At 44.9% G+C, this 26,853-nt stretch overlaps 1 long non-coding RNA gene across 1 annotated transcript in view; it reads left to right on the top strand.

The window, feature by feature from the left end:
- The first annotated feature begins 10,430 nt into the window (after positions 1–10,430).
- Positions 10,431–26,853, top strand: part of LOC147107621 (uncharacterized) — a 31,675-nt gene continuing 15,252 nt past the window's right edge. The window contains exons 1-2 of the long non-coding RNA XR_015080922.1: positions 10,431–10,568; positions 13,208–13,309. This is a non-coding gene — a long non-coding RNA (uncharacterized LOC147107621). The remainder of the gene's footprint in view (positions 10,569–13,207; positions 13,310–26,853) is intronic.

Genomic DNA, 26,853 nt, shown 5'->3' with positions numbered 1-26,853 from the left:
GATCTCTTCATATTTTTAACATTTTGTTCAAATGAGGCCCTGAGGTCACTTTCCAACCAGCTGGTTGTAATTTTGAATCCTAGTGTTGCCCCTTGAAGAGTGGGATGCAGAATACCACATGACAAAGTGAAAATAAAATAGACACAACTCACCTCACTTCCTCCACCAAAAGAATGCATGCTGATAAGTGGCTCCAAAAAGGAAAATTGTTTCAGGGATGAAAAATAATTTAGTAAAATTGATTCACCGCACACTGTCATTCTGATAACTTCATATGTGCTCCACAGCTTTAATAATGATGCCATCTGGTGGCTTCATTGGGACCAGGTACCATTGATAGCTGATGTGCCTTTATTAATAGTTAATACTGTGAACTCTATAGAAGATGATCTATAGAGTTTACAAGCAAACTCTACGGGCAATATTTATAAGTAAAAATGCTGGGGATGAAATACAAACTGCGCTTGTTAGTATCAAAATCCCGGTTACTAGAAGTGCTATTTCCAACATATATGTGGGTATATGAATAATTGACTATCAAGCTGACCTGTATTTTATTGTTGTGCATCCCCCAGTGTCTAGTTACAGCTAGTCATAAATGTTTGGAGTAAACTCTTTTCTTCTTGAACTCTCTGTTGTGATGTCACCGGCTAGTGCTGTATACAGTTATCTATGGTGGGATGCTATTTTCATTTGATTCTAATCTTGAAAAGCCTTTTCCACTGTAGTTTTGACAAGTGAAAATTAGCACCAAATTATGGTTACCTTTATGAATGAAACTTAACAGAAAAGACCTTCATTTCCTCAGTGCCTGGGCTGGAGCCAATACAACGCCAAGAGATCAGTGCAGTGAGCAGTATTCAAACCTGTTGTGTTGTCTACCTATCAGTCTGGAATGGATTCAAACCAAATTTCTAGAAGTGAAAACACAGTTTTCTGATGAATTGTACTTAAATGTGCTTTTCATCATCCCTTTAGGGAAAACAAATCATTAGCCTATCTTTCCAAATTGGCTTTGATCATAAATAACAGGGATAACAGGACAATCTTGTACATAATAGATCAAACAAGCCACTCCCATTTAAAGAGAGGTGATTATTTGTAGTTTGCATTTGATTATAGCACTCATATCAGAACTGAGAGGTTATACCTATCAGGATAGATTGAACAGGCTGGGGCTCTTTTCTTTAGAAAAGAGAAGGCTGAGGGATGACCAGATAGAAGTCTTTAAGATTATGAAAGGGTTTGATAGGTAAATGTATAGAAGATGTTTCTACTTGTGAGCGAGCCCAGAACTAAGAGCCATAAACATAAGATAGTCACCAATAAATCCAAGAGGGAATTCAGGGGAAACTTCTTCAACCAGAGAGTGGTGAGAATGTGGAACTCACTATCACAATCAGTAGTTGAGGCGACTAGCATAGATGCATTTTAGGGGAAGCTAGATAAGACATGAGGGAGAAGGGAAAAGAAGGATATGTTGATGGAGTTAGATGAAGAAGGGTAGGAGGAGGCTCGTGTGAAGCATAAACACAGGTGAGAATCTGTTGGGCCGAATGGCCTGTTTCTGTGCTGTAAATACTTTGTAATAGTGCATTCTCTACCACCCAAATCATATTTATTTGACTTGATTCAATCCTAAATCCCTGATATCAAAAGGCTTTTGTACCAACAGGTTACCCTCAATCTATTGGTTTGAGCTGAATATGAATACATAAAGAAAATGTTCCAATATGTCATATCACGGCCCCGATTTTAACCCCAGGTGGGTGGGTGGCGAGGTGCATTGGAAACTCACCCGCTGCAGCATACATCAAGCCTGGGCTATTTTAACTTCCGAGCTTCATTAGCATTCCGCCTGTCTACTTCCTGCCCATCCCGGGCGGGAGGTAAGCCAGAAACAACTGCCAGCCTCCAGAAAATGGTCCTTGGCTGGCTACCAGCATGCAGGTAGGTGCGGTGAAACAGGCTCCGCACTTATCAGCCCAAGCATCAAAAGTTTTTAGATGCTAAAACATTGGACTTGTAAACAGTTCATATCTAGGCTATCTGTAAATTGAATCTCCTGCTTACCATTGACATAACTCTCATACGTTGTTTACTAAGGTGTTGAATGCCTTGGGCTGGATTTTGTCAATGGAGGCGACTTGGAGGCGGGACTGCAGCTTGTGGTGTCAATGTCCTGCCTCCATCCCCGCCTGACCATTCAGAGGGATTTTCCCCTGCGGGCTCAGCAAGCCAATTAGGGAAGAAGTCACTGACAGATCACGTCAACGTCAGACGTGCTATCTGTCAAGACTTCTTGAAAGAAGAAATGACAGCGTTTGACAGCTCTGCGAAGCTGTCAAACACTGACATTCTCTTGAGTTTGATTCGTTTTTGTGGTGAGGACTGAAAAAACATTGTAAAAAAGTAAATTTCAGATGTCTGATGGATCGGAGGGTCCATCAGCCATTACCTGAAATTGACAAGGTGGATGTCCGCTCTCCTGATCCAGCACGGCTAAAGGCTACAGAAGTAAAAAAAGGTAAGTGAACACTTTTTTAAACTTATCACTCACCTTGCATACTTACCACTCCACACTTGCACCCATCACTCACCTCTACACCTTACTTCCAGGTGCCTGCGACTGCCGCAGACCTCCTCCACATCTCCACCAACCCGACGGTGTTCTCCGAGGTCAGGAAGCCTTCACCTGTGAAGGTAAAATAGCACTAATCCCTTTTTCTGCCTGTTAGCTACCTGTTAACAGGCAGTTAAAAGGATTAAAAGCCTTTCCCGCCTCCAGGAGACGGGACCCGAAGCTGCACATCTTCCCGCCTCCTGGCAAAAGGGCACGGAGGCGGGATGGGGGCGGGTTTGCCACCCGCCCCCAATTTCTCCGATTTTACGTGCTGTCCCGCCTCCATGCCTGCCTCCTCGGGGCTTGGAAAATCGAACCCCATGACTCACGATAGAGAAATGTTCCATTTTAAACGAAGAAATATTACCCCTTTTATTACTGTACCTATGCACCTCCTGTTACCTGATCTTTGAGTGACAGGTTAATGGTCATCAAGAGATCACTTCTTTCAACAATCCTAACCTCCTTCCTCAAGGGAGTTTGAAGAAGAGAGGCTTTGTAGATGGTAGAATTTAGAAATCACCGTTCTTGATGAAAGATGATAAAAAAATGTGTTTAACCATGTCTTTTGAGTATGATAAAGCACACTTGCACATGTTTAAACTACAATTCAATATAAAGATTTAAATACACAAAGCTATTTCTTGCTTTTTCCCATTTAAAATAATTTGTTTTATTTCATACTAGCTGGAGTGCCTGGCGGTGCCGAGGGAAATGAAGAAACCTGTGCAATGTTTATAAAACTGTTTATGAAACTGTTGGGATTGTCTGTGTGGGAAGGAGAGAGAGAGAGGGAAAGAGAGAGGGGGAAGGAGAGAGAGAGAGAGGGGGAAGGGAGAGAGAGAGAAAGGGGGAAGGAGAGAGAGAGGGGGAAGGAGAGAGAGGGGGTAAGGAGAGAGAGAGAGAGAGTGGGAAGGAGAGAGAGAGAGACTGGGGGGGATAGAGAGAGAGAGACTGAGGGGGGAGAGAGAGAGAGAGACTGGGGGGAGAGAGAGAGAGACTGGGGGGGAGAGAGAGAGAGACTGGGGGGGGAGAGAGAGAGACGGGGGGCGAGAGAGAGACTGGGGGGGAGAGAGAGAGAGAGAGACTGGGAAGAGAGAGAGAGAGAGAGACTGGGGGAGAGAGAGATAGAGACTGGGGGGAAGAGAGAGACGGAGCGAGAGAGAGAGAGACGGGGGAAGACAGAGAGAGAGAGAGACTGGGGGTGGAAGACAGAGAGAGAGAGAGACTGGGGGAGAAGAGAGAGACGGGGGGAAGAGAGAGAGAGAGAGAGAGAGACTGGGGGAGAAGAGAGAGACGGGGGAGAGAGAGGGAGACTTGGGGGAAGAGAGAGAGAGAGAGAGAGACTGGGGGAGGAGAGACGGGGGGAGAGAGAGACTGGGGGAGATATAGACTGGGGGGTAGAGAGAGAGAGAGACTGGGGGGGGAGAGAGAGAGAGAGACTGGGGGGGAGAGAGAGAGAGACTGGTGGATTTAGTTTGGGATTAGCCTGGAGGAAGAAGGCGAGCTCTCCCTCCCTCTCCCACCCCTTCACTCTTTCCCTCCCTCACCCTCTCTCTCTCCCTCCCCCTCTCTCTCCCTCCCCCTCTCTCTCCCTGCCCCTCTCTCTCCCTGCCCCTCTCTCTCCCTGCCCCTCTCTCTCTCCCCCTCCCTCCCCGCTCTCTCTCCCTCCCTCTCTCTCCCTCCCCTCTCCCTCTCTCTCCCTCTCCCCCTCTCCTCTCCCTCCCTCTCCCTCCCCGCTCTCCCTCCCCTCTCCCTCTCCCCCTCTCCTCTCCCTCCCTCTCTCCCTCCCTCCCTCTCTCTCCTCTCCCTCCCCCTCTCTCCTCTCCCTCCCCCTGTCTCTTCCTCCTTTCCTCTCTCTCCCTCCCTCCCCTCTCCCTCCCTAGCACCTCAGGCCCAGCCCAACTCACCTGAGCTGAGCTCCCGCTGATGAGCTCCCGCTGTGGGCCGCTGCCCCGGAGACACTGTGGGTGGCGTAGAGCCTGAGGCCCGGCCGGAGTTACCCGAGCTGAGTTCGCGCTGCGGCCCGCCGCCCACGGTGTAGCGCCTGAGGCCCGGCCCGGCCCGAGTCACCTGAGCTGAGCTCCCGCTCCCTCCGACCCGAACAGCTCGGCAGTGACATCCTGAAGAGCGGAGAGGCCCCGGGTGACAGGAGAGAGGGGAGAAAGCGGAGAGAAGAAGGAGGCCAGCCTTTACCAAGATGGCGGCGATGGCGGGCCGCTGGTTTGGAATCGGGCCCAGTGGGACGGGCGGTGCCTAGCTCGGGCGTGGCTGGCGAGGAGAGGCCGAGGCTTCGCGGCCTGAGGCCTGCAGGCAGCTCATCCACCATGGATGCAAACAACCCGCGAGCGGAGAGGCCGGGGTAACAGGAGGGGAGAAAGCGGAGAGAAGGAGGAGGGTGAGGGTGGGACTGGGGCCCATGGTCGGACAGAGGCAGAGTTGCTCCATCACAAACAACAATGGCTGCCGCTTGCTTTTCAGTTTGAAGGATTAGGCCCCGCCCACACCACGCCATGAAATGCCCCCCGTGACACAGCGTGCTCCCCCCGTAGGATTTGTCAACCTTTACGTCACTCAATGCTAATGAGCGGATTTCCCCCATATGATTGGCCAACCGCTAATGAGCGGAACTTTGAACGTTTTTTGTCTACTGTCCGAACAATTTTTGTCTGACCAAGAAGTAAATATGCCTAGGACACCCTCCTAATCATAACCTTTCTTTTGATATAACATATGTGTAGGTACGCTCTATAACTTTTGAGTGATGCCCGGACAGACAGACAGACAGACAGACACCACTATCCTTTTATATATATATACTAGCTGGGGGGAGCCCGGCTTTGCCAGGGCTGTTTTGGGCCGGGCGGTTTAAATCGAGTGCCAGGCTTTGGGGCCTCTCTGTGTCCCTCTGTGAATCTGCTGCCGGGCAACATTTTAAATTGAGTCCCAGGCTTTTGGGCCCTGTCTGTGTCCCTTGGTGAATCTGCTGCCGGGCAACATTTCTACCTTTTAATACCTTGAAAGATGAAAGTGAAAGTACTTGTAAAACATTTTTGGTAAATCTTATGTTATTTTTAAAAGAGATACTAACTTTTTCAAAGCTGGATGATCAAAGTAGTTTGAGCTGGAAGCTGAAGTAATGGCAGTGAAACAATGGCTGCCAGATCCCTGAGATGAAAACAATTAGTCCCGCCCACACACACACACACCGATTGGCCAACCATCAGGGGACCGTACTGTAGGATTGGTCAATCGTGACGGCACAGGATTGGCCGAACCTTGACGTCAGTCAATCAATGCTAGCAGATAATGAGTTTAATTTTGAAGGTTTTTTGCATAAGGCGCGAACAATTTTCGTCCGACCGAAAAGTAAATATGCTTACGAGCGTCCCGGAACCGTAAGCTTTCTTTGGAGGTAACGCGCGCGTAGGTACGCTGTATAACTTTCGAGCGCATAGCCGGACAGACGCACACCCGAGGACAGACAGAAGGACAGACAGATAGACAGACAGACAGAAAGAACGATCCGTTTATATATATATAGATATAGATAATCTATTTAAAGACATCCATTTTGTAAGCTAAAAAGTATCCTAGTTACTTGCAGCTTATTAATGTATTGAGATAGTGGCAAAAGGAAGTTGGATTTTCATGAAACCAAACCTTCATCACTTTTTCTAAACTATACAAACTGTGAGTTCCAAACTGGTGCTGCTGTAAACCAGACCCATCAGAGGTGCTGGTGCCAATTCAGATGTCTATTAATTAAAACTAGCAACAAACTCACAATCAGAATGCCTCAAGAGCTGATCACTTCCTCCTCCTCATTTGCTGTTTTCCTCTTCATCACTCTTTGCTTGTTTCCTCCTCTACCAGATGGACTCCAAACATCAAGTGTGTCAAATACTCACAAAGTGATCTCCCAATTGTTGGTTATCTCTTCATTCACTGATGCCACTTGTCTTCCACTTTCTAGTCTTTTGTGTTTCTGTTTTTTCACAGTGTCTTTCTATCTAGCTCTGAGATGCTTCAGTTGCTATTTACATTAAATTATTCTGATTAATTTCCAAGGCCCAGTTCCACCAAAAGGGAAGGTAAAAATTTGGGTCAGGGCTAACAGAGCAAAAATGCTGCGCAGCCCAGAGCCTCAGCACAAGGTTTGGATTGAATGGGAGCAGAGCTACTGGATCTCGGCCTTTGGCATTCAATTGTGCCTGGAGAAGAGAAGATTTGAGTTTCAATGAGCAGGGAAGCTGAACAGGCTGGGCCCTGGCCACACAGGAGGAAAATAATAGTTTTTAAAAAAAAGTGAAAAACGATATAGATAATTTAATAATAGGAAGCTAAAAGTAAAAGTGAAGCAAACGATTAGAAATTGAGGAGCAGGATAAAGATAATAGGGAAAGTGGGAAGAGTGTAGCAATAAAACTGCCTCGTGTGTTCCTGTGGAATTGATTGTTGGAATGTGATTGACTTATGGTGACAATATAATCATATGGTTAGCTTGGACCAATTAGTAATGCTGAAATGACTTTGTAATAATACAGTGATAGGTCTTTACAGACAGAACAATTTTAATAATTAAATATTCTTTTAACATCTGTTCACGTGCCCACACACCTGTACACAACATAAATTAAACAAACATTTACAAGGGTCTATTAGTGGTTCTTCAGCGAAATTACTTACCAAATTAAATGGGAAGCTCCATTGATCTATCCACAAAGACTCAAATGATGAGCCCTGATTATCATGCGTGCCACATCATAAATTAGAGGTAATACAACAACAAAGCATATTCTATTCATACCTAACCTATGCACAAACAAACCTCCCATTAACCCCAAGAAATTTTTAAGCATCTGAATAACTCTGACAGTTGAGTTAATCCTTTACATCTGTTTTTCTGGTACACTCATTCTCTTTTCTATACTTTTACCTTTTACAGTACATCTGCCTCTCATCATTTCTTTGATGTCCTTTTTAATTCTGTTTCAAGTATACGTTTGTTTTTCTAATGCCTGCTTAATATCATAACCACTTAATCTAATAAATTCGTTGAGTGATTGGGGATGAGTAATCTCAGCATAGCATATTCTTCTAGATCAATAGCCTTTCAAATTAAAGCATTTTCTTAAAGATGTCACGAAGCACATGAAATAATTTGGTTTAGAACAAATTTTTACAGACTGAGCAATTGTAAAAGTTCTGAAAGAAACAAATTGAATTAAAATTCAATGTACAATGGCGTACTGAATGTAGAATCCAAACTGAATTAAATGACATAATGGGCCCAATAATAATTCGGAGCCAGGAAGAGAGCGGGAAAGAGGAATTTCGGACGGAAAACCCAGAAGTAAGGTTTTCCTGCAGGTCCTGCCGAATTTAACGATATGACCAGTATTAAACTTTTTCAACAGGTTTTTCGCCCGACACTCAGACAATTGACAGGTTGGCTATCTGTCAGACTGGACAGCAGCTGTGGAACGGATGTTAGGTATGTCTGACATCACAGCAGGTGGGGGGGCAGTCAGATTTCATGGGGGGTGAATGGGACATTGCAGGGGAGTGAACAGGACATTGCGGGGGGAAATCAGGCATCGTGGGGGGTGAGGGGACTCGAACATGGGGTGGGGGGCGACAGATCGCGGGGATCCCATTGCGGGGTGTTTGGTGGGCCGGGGGAAGCACTCCTGCTCCTCCAGGCCCACAAGCAGTGCAATAAAGGCACTTACCTCAGGAATCCCGCCCTTCTCACCTCCTTTGTTCTGCCAGGATTCCCGAGGCCCGGGAATCCCCGCCTGCAGGTGTTAAAAATAAAACTTCAGTTAAAATAGAGGCACGCAGCCTCCTCAAAAGATTTTAGTGACCGACCTGCCTCCTGAGAGCGGGTTGGTCTCCAGCCCCCTAACTCGCCTCTGTTAAAACCATAAATGGGTGGGTTGGGGGTCAGGTTACATAGTATTTACAGCACAGAAACAGGCCGTTCGGCCCAACAGGTCCATGCCGATGTTTATGCGCCACACACGCCTTTTCCCACCCTTCTTCATCTAGCCCTATCAACATATCCTATTCCTTTCTCCCTCATGTGTTTATCTAGCTTCCCTTAAAAGCATCTATGCTCGTCGCCTCAACTACTCCTTGTGGTAGCAAGTTCCACATTCTAACCACTATGTGGGTAAAGAAGTTTCTCCTGAATTCCCTATTGGATTTATTAGTGACTATCTTTTATTTATGAACCCCAGTTCTGGTCTCACCCGCAAGTAGAAATATCTTCTCTACACCTGCCTTATCAAGCCCCTTCATAACATTAAAGACCTCTCTATCAGGTCACCCCTCAGTCCTCTCCTTTCCAGAGAAAAGAGCCCCAGCCTGTTCAATCTCTCCTGATTGGCATAATCTCTCAGTTCTGGTATCACTCTAGCAAATCTGCCATTTTTCATTTTTAACCCCCCACCTATCTCCTCCCCCACCTGCCCTGGGGTTTGAAATTACCCCCAATGTGTACAATGGCTATTTTCAAGATTCAGATTTGCGAGGCTGAACCACGCTGATTTGGTGTAAAACCATACTACAGGATTAGACTCTTCCACTTCTAGACAATGAACATTTCTAGAAAATTGAAATAAAATCATGTCTGTCAATAGTGTGATTTTACACTAAATCAGGTGAGGTTCACCTGGTTATATTCAGATCTCCTATACTCTCAGAAAGTTTGAACTGTGCAGGCACCCATACTACATTTTATGTAATTTCAGATGGAGGTTTTCTTGACTTTAATATTAATAACTTTAGTAATGAAGTGATTAATATTATATTAATCTTGCTATGTGTTCACACTCAGTGCTGAATAAACAGTAAATTTACAATGTCGTAAATTACCTCATATCTGACATAGGTTAAAGGTCATCAAAAGAGCAACACAGGCTCGTAGTAACCAAAAGAGTATGGAAAAACATTAATTAAATCTCAGTTGTCGTCAACAGAAATAAGAGTGCAACTTATCAGATGACATATAAATAGTTGCTCAAAGTTGGACGTAACAACCATTCCAAATATAACCTCCTTCAGTCTCCTCATAACACCAACTGCACCATGGAAAAAAAAATGTTGGCTGTAATACAGAGTTCTCAAGTTGTTGGAGCTCAATCTGGACGTGTGATCCAGGGAAGCTTGTTTGCAGCACATAGCACATTCCAAGTTAAAAGTATTGAAAGTGATGGGGACATTATCATCCTTTCATCACACTTGTTTTAGGGTCTTTAGTTCTTAGGTATGCTTATTATAATCACTGCTTCTTTCCGGCTCTATCCCGGAGCTCAGGGCTAAATGAGGCTGATGAAATGTGCATTTGCACAGGACAGTTTGTATCGTTGCCTTTAATTCATGTGTATGACAATTCTCATTTCTGCACAAGTGGGTTATTGATTGAGTCCATTACACAATTTGTGCCAACGTATTTACATGATGTTGGAAATGGTTCGAAAAAAAGAACAAATTAATAAAAATCTTTTTAAATGTAATTTCAAGCTTCAGTACTTTTAAGTAATGATTGTGGATATTTTCCTGGAATTATCCAAAGGAGTTCAACCTAGATCTGACCATTTGAACTGATATTTTTTGTTGTTATTAATGGCCTCAACATTAATTCCCCCCCCCCCCCCCACAATGGGTGGGAGAGGGTTGAGGGTGTTTTTAAAAATTTAAAAACGAGAAGCGAGTTCCCAACCCGCCGTGTATGTGCCAGTTGCCATATTTACAGTGGCAGGTTTTGTGCCGTGTGAGTGTCCCGCCCTCGAGGCGGGACATTTCATTAACATATTTAAATCAGGCTCCCACAGTGCAATTGCAAGCCTGATTTAACTTTAACAATTGCTGGATGGGTTTCCAAGGGCTCAGAGAAATCCAGCTGTGAAAGGGAGGCAGGAGCTGCTTTCTCAAGAAGGTAAGTGCCTTTCAGAGCACTCCTTGTGGGCCAGGCAGAACAGGCCTGCTCCCCCCACCCCCTCAAAGAAGCCTTTGGCTTCCCCTCTGCCGATCACAGCCTCTCGCTTCCTCCCTCCCGCTATCGACGACCTCCTCCCCAGTCCCAATCTCTAGCTTCCTCCCTCCCTCCCGCGATAGGGGACCTCCCCCCCCCCCCCCCTGAGCCCTGATCTCCAGCTCCCTCCCTCCTGCTGTGACTGCCGACCCCCCAAGCCATGATCTCTAGCTCCCTCCCTCCCTCCCCCCCACAGCCCCGATCTCTGGCTCCCTCCCCCCTCCGGATTGCCTGGGACTGTTCCCCAGGGTCCCTGACTGCGGCCTCCTGCCGCTGGTTTTCCTGTCCGGCAGCCAACCAGCCTGTTAATTTGGCTAGCTGCTGGGTGGGAAATGGAGGAGGTCCTGCCATTAAATTTGGCAGGACCTCTGGGTCCCCAGCCTTGCTGGGCTTTCCCCGCACTACTGCGCTACCACGCTCCCCCGCACCCTCCCCGTCTCCCCGTAAATATCGGGGCCAGTGTTACTGTGTGCCATTAGTCATTTTAAATTTCAATGATATTCACAGATTGTGGTGAAAGATACGAACTCTTTCCTTGGGTCGAAGAATTTGGTATTTGGCTATTTACTGTGTTGGGCGTTGAATATTTGGCATAATTGCATAGCAATGTTGAATTAGGTGTGGTGTGGAGATTAGGTGTGAGAGCACAGAAACGCACACAGGCACTGAAAGTAACAGCTTTGCGCATTACAACATAAACTGACAGTGACAATGTTTTAGAAAATCAGAGCCCGTATTGTGAACGGCCATTGGAACATATCTCAAGAATAGTTACCAGAATCTTCGTAGCATTTGAAAATGTCTTTTCTGCCTATAACGGTCACTGCTTCTTGGACCTATTTATTATGTGACATATATGTTTCTATATTCTTCAGTACTAGCAATAGAGTTGCTATTTATCTCTCATACAGAGGCCATATCACAATATCATAAAAATAACCTTCATCTGCACATTTTATTCATTTGCGTAAAACAAAACAATCCTGAGCATGCACCTTCCCCCACACACTTGTACAAATATTCCCACTAGCTCAGTGTTGCTCATCCATCTGCAGATCTATACTGGCTACATACACAGCTACAGTTAAGAACATAAGAAATAGGAGCAGGAGTAGGCCATTCGGTCTCTCGAGCCTGCTCCACCATTCAATAAGATCATGGCTGATCTGATCTTGGCCTCAACGCCACTTTCCCGCCCGCTCCCCATAACTCTCGACTCCCCTGTAGCTCAAATATATGTCTATCTCCACCTTAAATATATTCAATGGCTCCGCCTCCACAGCTCTCTGGGGTAGAGAATTCCACAGATTCACAACCCTCTGAGAGAAGAAATTCCTCCTCATCTCCATTTTAAATGGGCGACCCCTTATTCTGAAACTGTGCCCCCGAGTTCTAGATTCCCCCACGAGATCCTCTCTGCATCTACCCTGTCGAGCCCCCTCAGAATCTTATATGTTTCAATAAGATCCCCTCTCATTCTTCTAAACTCCAATGAGTATAGGCTCAACCTGCTCAACCTTTCTTCATAACACAACCCCTTCATCTCAGGAATTAACCTAGTGAACCTTCTCTGAACTGCCTCCAATGCAAGTATATCCCTCCTTAAATAAGGAGACCAAAACTGTACACAGTACTCCAGGTGTGGTCTCCCTAATACCCTGTACAGTTGTAGCAAGACTTCCCTACTTTTATACTCCATCCCCCTTGCAATAAAGGCCAACATTCCATTTGGCTTCCTAATTACTTGCTGTGCCTGCATGCTAACTTTATGTGTTTCATGTACGAGGACACCCAGATCCCTCTGCACCGCAGCATTATGTAGTTTCTCTCCATTTAAATAATAATTTGCTTTTTTATTTTTCCTACCAAAGTGGATACAGTTGGAAATACCTATTGCCTCACATTTGCAGAATAAATTACATGCACCCTACATTAGTAGGGATAAGAATTTGGATTTATTCAGACTTTAGATACAGTTTCACATTCCTCCTCTATCTAAAAGGAAGAACCAACCCAAAGTTTCATGGAGACCTTTAATGGAATACTAGGTATAGCAGAGACATATGCCCAGTTAGAGCCCCAAGGAGATGAGGAGTGCATATATGCTATGGGGATTTGGCAATATTTCCCACTTTCCCAACAGGGAGAGTGGATGCACATATTCCATTAGACTGGTTGGATGAAAATATTAACCTCAAATATCAGAAAGACGAAGATACGCACAAGACTTCCAAATAGCAGGTCACAAGAAGCTCACATCAAGCCATAGAAGCATAATGACTTTCGGATTCTTAGGGATTTACATGTGCTGTGGACAAAATGGTCCAAAGGCCACACGTTAGATTTTTTTTCTTCAAAAAGGCAGATCACTTGAATTTGAACCAAGTTGAATTTCAATTAACTGTAGCCAGCCAAGTTCTCATTTTTCAAGAAAAATCTAAATAAGTTCACTTCAAACTGATTTTTCTTGAAGGTTTAGCAATACTGTGTAGTCATCAAAGGGTTAACACATAAGTCTATTAATTTGTTTTTTTTTCTTACAGCATGCTCTCATTCCCAGCCCCTCTGTGGAAAAGGCAGGCTCTGTTTGTGTAATCTGGCCCAACACATGGAAAGTGTGAATTTCCAGAAAATTAAAACTGCAGGTCAGAGGGAATGTAAAAGGAAATGGAGGTCAGAGATTTTCATGGCTCGGAGCTTGTGACGCATTCAGACTTCATTGGCTTTCTCTTCACAGTACATTAACATTTACAGCCAAGGGACTGGAGGGTCCTTTCCTCCAGCCAACAAGTGAACTCATCTCTCTGGAGGGACATAATATGAATGGGCCCTAATGGTTAGCCCATGCCAGTACTCATTATTAGTGTTATTACCAGATAGTACTTCAAAAATACTGGAGCTGATGTGTCACTTGTCAGTGTCTTTGTTAATCTCTGTAACAAGCCTCTAACTGTTCTGTGGTTTGAAAGCAGTTTATTCTCACTTCATGTGTGAGTCTGATTTCACTTCACACTTCTTTTGCAGCTGTTCGGAGCACAGAGATGATCCTGTAGTCCTGTTTTCATTTTTAAAGATTTTTTACAGCGGCAGGATTTGAGACAGGATTTGTGAACTGCAAATAGCAAGTAAGATAATCGCATTCCATTGTTCCGTCATGACTTCAGCATTTAGAGGCACATATTTTGCAGATGCACATGCCAGTCCGCCATCTGTATACACATGCACTGTTTATCTGCATTGGTGTGCGGATTCATAGATAGACTCATATATACATGGCCGGCATGAAAATGCATTACAATGGTGACTACACTTCAAAAGTACTTTATTGGCTGTAAAGCACTTTGGGGCATTGAGGTCGTGAAAGGCCCGACAGAATTGCAAGTTCTTTCTTTCTATATACAGAGAAGCATGCAGATATGCACATAGGCAGACATACACACATTTGCAAGCAGATACATCCTTATATACGCACATCTTTTATGCCCATAAAAACAGCCTAAAGGATATTTCCATGGATACATATCACTTATGATATTATTCACAAAAAAGGAAATTTCCAATGACCCGGAATTTGCTGCAATAATGTTATCGGGTTATCGGTGACGATCACCATAAATAAGACTATTGTTCGTCCTGATCCTCCAGCGCCAATCCAAAGCCAAAATTTGCTGTGGAACTGATCACATGCCACAGCGCTGATGGTGGTGAACCAAGGATGTCTTAAGGGGCACTACTGCTCAGAAGTGGGCCAGCTGTATACACAGGTCAGTTTGACTTGGTGACAACTGGGCTACGTTCAATGGGGAGTAGTAATTACCAGCAAAGCCCACTGCTTGCAATGATTTGATTGCCCATGGTCCAAAAAACATAATTTATCACTTTTAAAACTAGCCTACCGGGCGTGTATAATTATTGTACTTTTAAATTATGTATACAATATTGTCATTATATTAGTAATTGACATTATTATTACCATAATTCACATCATCTGTCAAATCGCTATTAAGCATCGCTGACATTCTGTTAGGGAAGTTTGGATCAGGCTCATTCACCAGCTTCTGTCTGGAGTTTTGCATGGTACATAATGACAAATCATTCATTTAACATGATATCCAATATTTAAATAAAACTGCGGGTTCACAGTAAGGTTTTGCGTTCTCTGCTTTGGCTACTGACCTTAACGCTACCTGATAAATTGTGCTTTCAAATCACTAGAGCCATTCATTAACGATCGAAGTGGCGTTAATTCAGTATTGATTTCAATAATGCAGAGCTATGATGATTAGTTGTTCAACTGTTTTAGCGAGGGAAACAACAGGGTGGCGCAAATGTCCTAGGAAATTATGGAGTGGCGTATGTAATGTTGGAAGTTACTTTTGTGCCATTAATCGGACCCTGTGATGTTGATGCGCCATTATAATGATGCAAGTCTCCAGGAAATTCTGGACTACTATTATTGATTTGTCTGTCACAAAGATGTCTACGTTTTGTTTATAGTTTCCTCTTTAACAGCTACATAAATAACTCTGAAACATCAAATGCCACAGACGCAGTATTAATGTGGTCATAGCAGAGAAAACTGACTGAACAAGTCTACCATTTCAAAACAATGACACTGTTGCAAATGCTGCAGGTTGAGGCCTCACTCTCTGGAATGTCCTCTTCTTCATCAAGTTTCTTTTGTCATAGACAAAAGCTTGTCTATCAAAGAAAATCTATCATAACTGAGGCTTTGGAGGCTGATTCATGGATTGGTTCTGTGAGTGTTGTGTTTCCACTTTCAATGGGAGAGTCTGTTAGTTATGGAGCATTTTTGTCAGGATTCTCATGTACTTCCGGTAAGTCCTTGGAAAATATCTCTAACCTCATTATGTAAAGACATTTTTAGGATGCTGCATCTGGGATAAAGGTCTCTTCTGTTGCTAACTGTAAGGGTCCTGTGTCAAATAGGTTTGAGAAATCTCAACCCAGTTCCGAGTGGCAGGTAGAAAAGCCAGAGGATTGCTGGTGTATGAAATGGCAATATGTTACTGGTGGGGTAGAGGCTGAAACATAGACAAGGTAGAGGGAATTTGCACTGTATCTAACCACACTGTAGCTGAGACTGGGTACCACAAATCCATTCCCCAGCACTAACTTCTCTCACCCCAATAAGCAGAAAAATCAAACAATAAATAAAGATGTGAGCAGCATGAATTACTTCAAGAATTTGCCAGCTGTCAGCAATCACTTTCAAGTTCAAACAGGCTTGATACTTCGAATGGATAATGTACAAATTGTGGATGGAAAATAATAATGTAATTATTGGCTTGATTATTTATTAACTATTGATATGAACATACGAAAATAAAGGGCATGAAAAGGCCAGATGGTCCATCAAGCCTACCCCACACCATGATGGCTCGACTATCATGGCTAAACAGCCCTTCTCTTTCCCTACGCCACCCCTTCACACCCATCCCCGTAGCCATGTAATCTCCTGGGATTGTCAAAAAAAGGGGGGAAAACAGGGCCAATGGGGGGGGGGGGAACTCTGTAAAATTCCTCTCCAGCCGCCTCAGGCGATCAAAATCATTCCAGGAGATCACATGGACCCAGTGTTACCTACAAAGAAACTTACCTTCTATATGATGTCATCTCTGCTCCAGTTAGGAACTGGTCCAACTCCCTTTTGAAGGCAGCACCCATCACACCAGCCGGCAATGTATTCCAGAGGCTCACTACTCTCGGGGAAAAGAAGAACCGCCAAAGAGCCAGCCTATTCTTACTCTTACACAGTCTAAGCTCATGTCCCCTGGTCCTCAACAATCTGTTAAATTGGAATAATCAATCAAAAGGGATGCTATCCAGCCCTTTAATTATTTTATAGACCTTTATCAGATCACATCTAAGTTTACGGTGCTCTAAAGTAAAAAGACCAATATCTGAGTAGCTGAGGTTCTTTAAGCTAGGAATCATTTTTGTAGCTCTCATCTGGACCTTTTCCAAGGCCACTGTATCACCCACCATGTGAGGAGATCAACACTGGGCACAGTACTCTAGATACAGTCTGAGCAGCAACCTGTACAGTGTCAAAATGATTTAATGTATTGCTATAGTGTGAAATACAAACAGGTAATGAATATATCCAACCTCCCATCCAATGGGGCTATTAATATACCTCAAAGATATTTCATTGATTTTTATTCAAAGCACTGCAAAAATTAAAAATAAACATTTATATGCTGACTCAATTGGTAATGCTATGGAATCAAAGTGTCTTGTGAGATGGACACAATGCAACGGATTTTCCCCAAGGGCGAGATTGTCACCAGGAGTGGGTCAGGCAGGAACTCTGCTCGCTGGTTCGACCCCGCTGTGACCTCATCCCATTTTCCGGTGTCAGGGTCAAGAAATTTGCAGGTCAGGCTCTTAGCAATATCTACACTCCGCAATGGGAGTCCACCTCTGCAGGGGAGGGAAATGTTGTACTGCTGCATTGTTTCCCTTCCTGCAGCAGCTTAAAGGGACTGGCCAACAACTGAGTGGCTGACAAGAGTTCAAGGTCCAGAGGAACAAAAATAATTTGAGGCCCAGTTGCAAATATTCTTTGTTGGAGCAGTGGAAAATAACTGAAATCATAAAAATAGATAAAATCATGGCCTCATCATCAATTCTTCTATGTTCCCACCACCAAAGTATCATTACCACCTCTTCTTTTATGGCCTTCCCTTCAATCAACAGTGCAGAGGTGGGAACAGACGTAAATCTGGCAGAATCTTAATCCCCACCCCTCGTTATCATGTATATGCAGTGGGGTAGACAATGGTTGGGCGTCTATCATTGGTAACAGTGTGGGTGGAGAAGATTTCAGTGGCCAATTTAAGGGTCAAGACTTGGGAAGGATGCACTCCTTGCCCCATTTTCCTTGATTTTCTTCCCCGAGACCATCCATTTACTGGATGTAATGTGAAGGAAATCCTCCTCTATGCCTCTTTAGGACTCAAGTCTGTTTCAGTTATCTTTACAGCCAATTTTGCTAAACCCAAAGTTTTGCCAACCTGGAGAAACTGCAACAGAGGACTACATGCATGCTAAAAAATGAAAGCAGCATGCTATAGATAGAGCTAAGCGATCCCACAATCAACGGATCAGATCAAAGCTCTGCAGTCCTGCTACATTCAGTCGTGAATGGTGGAGGGCCATTAAACAACTAACGAGAGGAGGAGGCTCCATGAATATCCCTATACTCAATAATGGTGGAGCCCAGTACGTGAGTGCAAAAGACAAAGTTGAAGCTTTTGCAACCATCTTCAGCCAGAAGTGCCGAGTGGAAGATCCATATCGGCCTCCTCCTGAGGTCCCCGCCATCACAGAAGCCAGTCTTCAGCCAATTCGATTCACTCCACGTGATATCAAGAAACGGCTGAGCGCACTGGATACAGCAAAGGCTATGGGCCCCGACAACATCCCGGCTGTCGTGCTGAAGACTTGTGCTCCAGAACTAGCCGCGCTTCTAGCCAAGCTGTTCCAATACAGCTATGACACTGGCATCTATCAGACAATGTTAAAAACTTCCTAGGTATGTCCTGTGCACAAAAAGCAGGACAAATCCAATCCGGCCAATTACCGCCCCATCAGTCTACTCTCAATCATCAGCAAAGTGATGGAAAGTGTCATTGACAGTGCTATCAAGCAGCACTTACTCACTAATAACCTGCTCACTGATGCCCAGTTTGGGTTCCACCACGACCACTCAGCTCCATTATAGCCTTGGTCCAAACATGGACTGTTGTGTTTGTACCGCTATACACAACTACATAAAATAATAAAGCAGCAGAGACTGAGAGTAACTTCAAGTGAACTTTACTGTTTAACTGGAACTTCGGCACTGACTATACAAATCGATACGCGTCTGTTATATACGCTCGCAACTAAGGATGTACATCCGCAAAACAAAGTAGACCCTTCAATGTTGTATACATTACACTTCCTCCCCCTTTAGTTTAATAGTATATTAACGCAAAATTTCTATAATTAACATACAGAGCCTGTCTTTACAGTAACCGTTTTGTTTTCTTAAAAGTAACAAAATTCAAATTCCAACATAACATTTTATTTTGTCAACAGCCCTTTTACAAGTCAAGTCTCTGGGGAGGCCTCCTCTGCCTTTCTGGGTAACATCTCTCCAGACTCTCTTGCTTTGGGGAATGAGACTGTACAGGTACAGGGGCATCAGGTGAGCTATCAGCACAGATAGAGCTCTCAGCTGTGGATGAGGCTGGTGCTGATGCTGATGAATCAGGAGTGTCTGCTTCCATGTCAGGTGAATCTGGGCGAGGTATAGGGGTGTTTTCCACCTGAACATCCAGAATTTGGTCCACATGACATCTCAAAACGTTCTCTCCCACATCCACAGTATACATCAGTGGTCCCTCTCTTGTGGATATTGTCCCTGGTTGCCACTTCTCCGTCCGGAAATCACGAGCAGGAACTGACTGTCCCACACTGAAGCTTCTTGTTGGCTTAGCATTCAAATGTTTGAACTGTTTGCTCTCTACATCATGACGTACATTAGGCTTAAGAAGGTCCATGCGAGATCTCAGGTTCCTGTTCAGAAACATCATCGCTGGAGTCTGATTAGTGGCTGCGTGTACTGCGTTCCGATAAGCAAAGAGGAAATTGTCTATCTTGTGTTGTAGTGGTAGATTCTCGCTGTACATTGCTTTGATGGCCTTCTTGAAAGTCTGTACGAATCTTTCTGCCAAGCCATTTGTAGCTGGATGGTACGGGGCAGATGTGTAGTGCTTGATTCCATTTTTCCTCATGAAACCATGGAATTCGTCAGAGACAAATTGTCGTCCATTGTCTGTGCAGATTTGTTCTGGTAGCCCATTTCTAGCGAACATGGTCCTCAAAACTGAAATGGTATTTTCAGATGTGGTTAATTTCATTTTAATGACCTCGGGCCATTTGGAATGTGCATCAACTGCAATCAAGAACATGGAGTCCATGAATGGTCCAGCAAAGTCGATGTGCACACGTTGCCATGGTGATGAGGGCCATTCCCATGGATGGAGAGGGGCTTGTGGTGGTGCGTTCTGGATCTTTTGACATCCTGAGCAGCTCTTTGTCAGGTCCTCGATCTGTTTGTCAATTCCCGGCCACCACATGTATTCACGGGCAAGGCTTTTCATCTTTACCGTACCTAAGTGGCCTTCATGCAGTTCATCTAGCACTCGGTTACGAAGCTTGGGAGGAATCACAACTCGTGAGCCGCACATCAGTGTTCCCTGACACACTGATAACTGCTCCCTCCTAGCTGAGAATGCTGGAAACAATAAGTCACCAAGCGCTGGCCATCCCTTCACAGTGATGTCATAAACTTTTGACAATGTAGGTTCACTGCGTGTTTCTCTTTCAATGAGGGAGTTTGTCACTGGTAGTTGCTCAACTATTGTGTGAACTACCTCTGCTGAGTCAACTGTTGTAGTTCTCTCTGAGGTTGGCAGTGGTAAATGTGACAAACCATCGGCGTTGCCATGTTGCTTGGTCCCCTTGTATTCAATGTCATACAGGTGAGCCCCTAGGAAGAGTGACCATCGCTGCAGCCGTTGTGCCGTCATCACTGGAACGCCCTTCCTTGGGTTGAAGATTGAAACGAGAGGCTGGTGGTCAGTTAACAGTGTAAACTGTTGACCATACAAGTAGTGGTCGAATTTCTTGACTCCCCACACAAGGCTGAGGGCCTCTCGGTCAATCTGTGCATAATTGCGTTCAGCTGTAGTCAATGATCTTGAGGCAAAGGCTATTGGTCTTTCTGAGCCGTCTGGGAACTTATGTGACAACACGGCACCAATGCCATGGGGTGAAGCATCACATGCCAGTCGAATAGGTAAGGATGGATCAAAGTGAGCTAACCCCTCTTCTGAAGTAATGAGTCTTTTACTCTCTTGAAAAGCTTGTTCACAGCTATCACTCCACTTCCATTGTGACCCTGTCTATAGCAGTGCATTTAGTGGATGTAACACTGTAGATAGGTTGGGCAAGAACTTGTGATAGTAGTTCACCAGTCCAAGATATGATCTCAACTGAGACACATTTTCAGGTGTTGGTGCATTAATCACAGCTTCAGTCTTGTCTGGGGACTTGTGTAAACCATCCTTGTCAATCACATGTCCACAGTATGAGATTTCCTTTTTGAAAAACTCACACTTGTCTCGGTTCGCTCGGAGCCCATACTCCCGTAACCTGATGAGCACCTGTTCGAGGTTGGAAAGGTGGTCGTTGTCATTCTTGCCAGTAATGATGATGTCATCAAGATAACACTGAGTACCTGGGATCCCCTGCAGGACTTGGTCCATTGCCCTTTGCCAGATTGCAGGAGCTGATGCTATTCCGAATACCAGCCGATTGTACTGGTAAAGGCCTTTGTGCGTATTTATTGTCAGGTACTTCTTTGATGCATCATCAATTTCCATTTGGAGATAGGCCTGGGCCAAGTCAATCTTTGTGAAGCGTTCCCCTCTTGACAGGGAAGCAAAGATGTCCTCAATGCGAGGCAATGGATACTGTACTGTGTGGAGGACTGGGTTAACAGTCGCTTTAAAGTCTCCGCAGATGCGCACTTTTCTTGGCTTTCCTGGTTTTGTGCTGGAGGTTTTCTTTATCACTGGAACTATAGGTGTGGCCCATTCACTCCAATCCACCTTGGACAGGACCCCTAACTGCTCCAAGTTCTCCAGCTCTGCTTCTACTGAAGGGCGAATTGCATAAGGCACTGGTCTGGCCTTGTGGAACTTTGGATTTGCTTTCTCCTCAATCTTAATTTTTGCTTTCATGCCCTTAAGTGTTCCTATTCCCTTCTTGAACACTTCCTGAGAGTCAGAGAGTATTTGTGACAGTCTCACAGGAGTGGCATTGCTGTCCTCCTTTGCTGACACAAACAGTGCTTGGATGGTGTGCCAATCCAACTGTATTTTCCTGAGCCATTCACGTCCCAGCAATGGTGGTCCTCCATTTTTCAGTACATAGAGTTTCAATTGCGGTATTTTTTTTCTTTGTATGCCACTGTCACTTTTATTTTACCTTTGGGGCACACTCTTTGTCCTGTGTATGTCTTTAACAGTACTTTAGTTGGCCTTAGTGGTATGTGTGAAAACAGTCGTTTGTAGTCATGTACAGAGATCACTGTTAAAGCTGAGCCTGTGTCCAACTCCATTTTCAGCCTAACTCCTGCCACTTCTGGAGTAATCCATATTATTCTGTGATCCTCTGTCTCTTTCACACTGTGTAGTTTCAGACAAGCCAAATCCTCTTCCTCTGAGTCTGTGTCACTTTTTTAAAAATCTGAACTGTTTCCAGTCACGTGTTGTTCCTTCTTGTATCTATCTTTGAAAGGTTTTTTGTTTTCAGTCACTTGATGTACCTTCTTGTTACTCTGTATTGTATCAGTTTTCAGCTTCTTATTTGCTTTGCAGACTCTTTCAATGTGCCCTTGCCTGCCACATTGTCTGCAGTCTTTGTCTTTAAACCAACAGTCATTGTGGTCATGTGACATTTTGCCACAGCAATAACACTTCTTTTCTTGTTTCAGTGACATTTTATTAGTTGAATATTCCAGGGATTTTTGTTGAATTTCTAAAGCGCCACGTGCTGCTGCTTCCATTGATATTGCAATACTCAGAGCCTTCTCCAATGTGAGGTCTTTTTCAGACAGGAGCTTCTTTTGTGTGCTTTCACTTTGCATGCCACACACAAATCTGTCCCTCAATGCGTCTGATAAGCCCACTCCAAATTGGCAATGTTCTGATAATTTGCGCAACTTTGCCAAATATTCAGAAATGCTTTCATTTTTGCTCTGGTTCCATTTATGGAATTTAAATCTTTCGGCTATGAGCAGTGGTTTGGGGCTTAAATGGTCTTGGAGTGTGTCCACTATTTGTTTGACTATTTTGTTTGCTGGCTTTTCAGGGGTTAATAAACTACGTAGCAGCCCATATGTCTTTACGCCCATAACACTCAGCAAAACAGTGGCTTTCTTTTCTACCTCCACTCCGTTACCCTCACAGTACAACTCCACTCTTTCAATGTAAGTTGCCCAGTCTTCAATGCTGCTATCAAATGCTGCAATAGTGCCAATCATCGCCATTTTTTTTTCCAAACCCGTTTTTCTTTCTTTACTAGTTAGCTAGCGTCATGCAAGTCACTGTGCACTTTTCACTTGACTTACGTATCCCCTGCCTAGCTTAGCAAGCGTGCTCTGTTTTCTCTGCCTTCTCGCTCCTTTCTTCCAAGTTTCGGTGTCCTCTGGATGCGATGCCAGAATAGGAAGACGTAGGTTCATAATTCTCGTCGCCAATTTGTTGTGTTTGTACCGCTATACACAACTACATAAAATAATAAAGCAGCAGAGACTGAGGGTAACTTCAAGTGATCTTTACTCTTTAACTGGAACTTCGGCACTGACTATACAAATCGATACGCGTCTGTTATATACGCTCGCAACTAAGGATGTACATCTGCAAAACAAAGTAGTCCCTTCAATGTTGTGTACATTACATGGACAAAAGAGCTGAATTCCAGAGGTGAGGTGAGAGTGACTGCTCTTGACATCAAGGCAGCATTTGACCGACTGTGGCATCAAGGAGCCCAAGTAAAACTGAAGTCAATGGGAATCGGGGGGAAAACTCTCCACTGGCTGGTGTCATACCTAGCACAAAGGAAGATGGTTGTGGTGGTTGGAGGTCAATCATCATGGCCCCAGGACATCGCTGTAGGAGTTCCTCAGGGCAGTGTCCTAGGCCCAACCATCTTCAGTTGCTTCATCAATGACCTTCCCTCCATCATAAGGTCAGAAGTGGGGATATTCGCTGATGACTGCACAGTGTTCAGTGCCATTCGCAACTCCTCAGATAATGAAGCAGTCCATGCCACATGCAGCAAGACTTGGATGACATTCCGGCTTGTGCTGATAAGTGGCAGGTAACATTCGCGCCACACAAGTGTCAGGCAATGACTGTCTCCAACAAGCGAGCATCTCACCACTGTCCCTTGACATTCAACGGCATTACCATCGCTGAATCCCCCACCATCAATATCCTGGGGGTCACCATTGACCAGAAACTTAACTGGACCAGCCAGATAAATACTATGGCAACAAGAGCAGGTTAGAGGCTGGGTATTCTGCAGAGAGTGTCTCACCTCCTGACTCCCCGAAGCCTTTCCACCATCTAAAAGGCGCAAGTCAGGAATGTGATGGAATCCTGGATGAGTGCAGCTCTAACAACACTCAAGAAGCTCGACACCATCCAAGAAAAAGCAGCCCACTTGATTGGCACCCCATCCACCACCTTAAACATTCACTCCCTCCACCACCGGCATACCGTGGCTGCAGTGTGTACCATCTACAAGATGCACTGCAGCAACTCGCCAAGGCTTATTCGGCAGCACCTCCCAAACCCGCGACCTCTACCACCTAGAAGGACAAGGGCATCAGGCGCATGGGAACACCACCACCTCCAAGATTCCCTCCAAGTCACACACCATCCTGACTTGGAAGTATATCGCCGTTCCTTCATCGTTGCTGGGTCAAAATCCTGGAACTCCCTCCCTAACAGCACTATAGGAGTACCTTCACTGCAGGGACTGCAGCAGTTCAAGAAGGTGGCTCACCACCACCTTCTCAAGGGCAGCTAGGGATGGGCAATAAATGCTAGCCTTGCCAGCAACGCCCACATCCCATGAAGGAATAAGAAAGAAACTGCAATTTGCTATGTAATAATTGATTGCTTTGATCTTTAGCCACAGATATATATATTTAAAATAAGTTACTAAATAATGTTCATTATTGTTGATCGTGCAGATAAAGTATCTCTGATTCAGTTTCATGAATCACCCTTCTTACAGCATTAACTATGTTCATGGGACAAATGAATCTGACATATAGCTGGCAGAAATTTCTCCACTGCAAGCTCTGTGTAGGATACATTTTATGCTATTCAATGACTTCTGCTCTGATTCCTGGCAATAGTGACCAAGGAGCAATATCAGAGAAAGCAGAGCAGTTGTTGCTCCCAGAGCCCATCATTTGCCCTAACTTCAGAATGCTTCCAATAATGTGCTCTAATCTGTTCAATATTACTTGCAACAATCAGGATTACATAGAATTACACATAGAAACAGACTGTTCGGCCCACTCAGTCCATGTCAGATCAAAGTTCTGCAGTCCTGGCACATCCAGTCGTAAATGGTGGTGGATCATTAAACAACTAACGGGAGGAGGAGGCTCCATGAATATCCCCATCCTCAATGATGGTGGAGCCCAGCACGTGAATGCAAAAGACAAGGCTGAAGCGTTTGCAACCATCTTCAGCCAGAAGTGCCGAGTGGATGATCCATATCGGCCTACTCCTGAGGTCCCCACCATCACAGAAGCCAGACTTCAGCCAATTCGATTCACTCCACGTGATATCAAGAAACGGCTGAGCGTACTGGATACAGCAAAGGCTATGGGCACCAACAACATCCCGGCTATCCTGCTGAAGACTTGTGCTCCAGAACCAGCCGTGCCTCTAGCCAAGCTGTTCCAATGCAGCTACAACACTGGCATCTGGAATGTGGAAAACTGCCCAGGTACATCCTGTCCACAAAAAGCAGGACAAATCCAATCCGGCCAATTACCGCCCCATCAGTCTACTCTCAATCATCAGCAAAGTGATGGAAGGTGTCATCAACAGTGCTATCAAGCGACACTTACTCATCAATAACCTGCTCACTGATGCCAAGTTTGGGTTCCGCCAAGACCACTCGGCTCCCTACCTCATTACAGCCTTGGTCCAAACATGGACAAAGGAGCTGAATTCCAGAGGTGAGGTGAGAGTGACCGAGTGTGGCATCAAGGAGCCCTAGTAAAACTGAAGTCAATGGGAATCAGGGGGAAAACTCTCTACTGGTTGGAGTCATATCCAGCACAAAGGAAGATGGTTGTGGTGGTTGAAGATCAATCATCACAGCCCCAGGACATCGCTGCAGGAGTTCCTCAGGGCAGTGTCCTAGGCCCAGCCATCTTGAGCTGCTTCATCAATGACCTTCCCTCCAACATAAAGTCAGAAATGGGGATGTTCGCTGATGACTGCACAGTGTTCAGTGCCATTCACAACTCCTCAGAAAAAGAAGCAGTCCATGCCCGCATGCAACAAGACCTGGATGACGTTTAGGCTTGGGCTGATAAGTAACAGGTAACATTCGAGCCACAGAAGTGCCAGACAATGACTATCTCCAACAAGCGAGAGTCTAACCACCGCTCCTTGATATTCAACGGCATTACCATCGCCGAATCCCCCACCATCAACATCCTGGGAGTCACCATTGACCAGAAACTTAACTGGACCAGCCACATAAATACTGTGGCAACAAGAGCAGGTTAGAGGCTAGGTATTCTGTGGCGAGTGTCTCACCTCCTGACTCTCCAATGCCTTTCCGCCATCTACAAGGTACAAGTAAGGAGTTTGATGGAATACTCTCCACTTGCCTGGATGAGTGCAGCTCCAACAACACTCAAAAAGCTCGACACCATCCAGGACAAAGCAGCTGCTTGATTGTCACCCCACTCACCACCTTAAACATTCACTCCCTCCACCACCAGCATACCATGGCTGCAGTGTGTACCATCTGCAAGATGCACTGCAGCAACTCGCCAAGGCTTCTTCGGCAGCACCTCCCAAACACGTGACCTATTCCACCTAGATGGTCAAGGGCAGCAGGCGCATGGGAACACCACCACCTCCAAGTTCCCCTCCAAGTCACACATCATCCTGACTTAGAAGTATATTGCCGATCCTTCATCGTCGCTGGGTCAAAATCCTGGAACTCCCTACCTAACCACTGTGGGAATACCTTCACAACACGGACTGCAGCGGTTCAGGAAGGCAGCTCACCATCACCTTCTCAAGGGCAATTAGGGATGGGCAATAAATGCTGGCCTTGCCAGCGATGGCCACATCCCATAAACAATTTTTTTTTAAATGTCAGTGTTAATCCTTCACTCGAACGATAGTCCTAATCTTATGTGCCCACTGTAATGTATTTACCTTTAAGGGGGGGAACTACTTTTTACAGCTCATGTATACAGTAGTACCGGCAGTGACCACACCTGTATATAGCACTGAGTAGTAATCTGTACAGTCAGTTCAAATGTGAGCCACGTTGA

Source organism: Somniosus microcephalus, chromosome 14, assembly GCF_052327205.1.
Source record: "Somniosus microcephalus isolate GS21.2 chromosome 14, FLI_Smic_1.0, whole genome shotgun sequence".
In the NCBI taxonomy this organism is placed as follows: domain Eukaryota; kingdom Metazoa; phylum Chordata; class Chondrichthyes; order Squaliformes; family Somniosidae; genus Somniosus; species Somniosus microcephalus.
The sequence above is the reverse complement of the archived record's forward strand: the minus strand, read 5'-3'. Positions and strand labels throughout refer to the sequence as shown.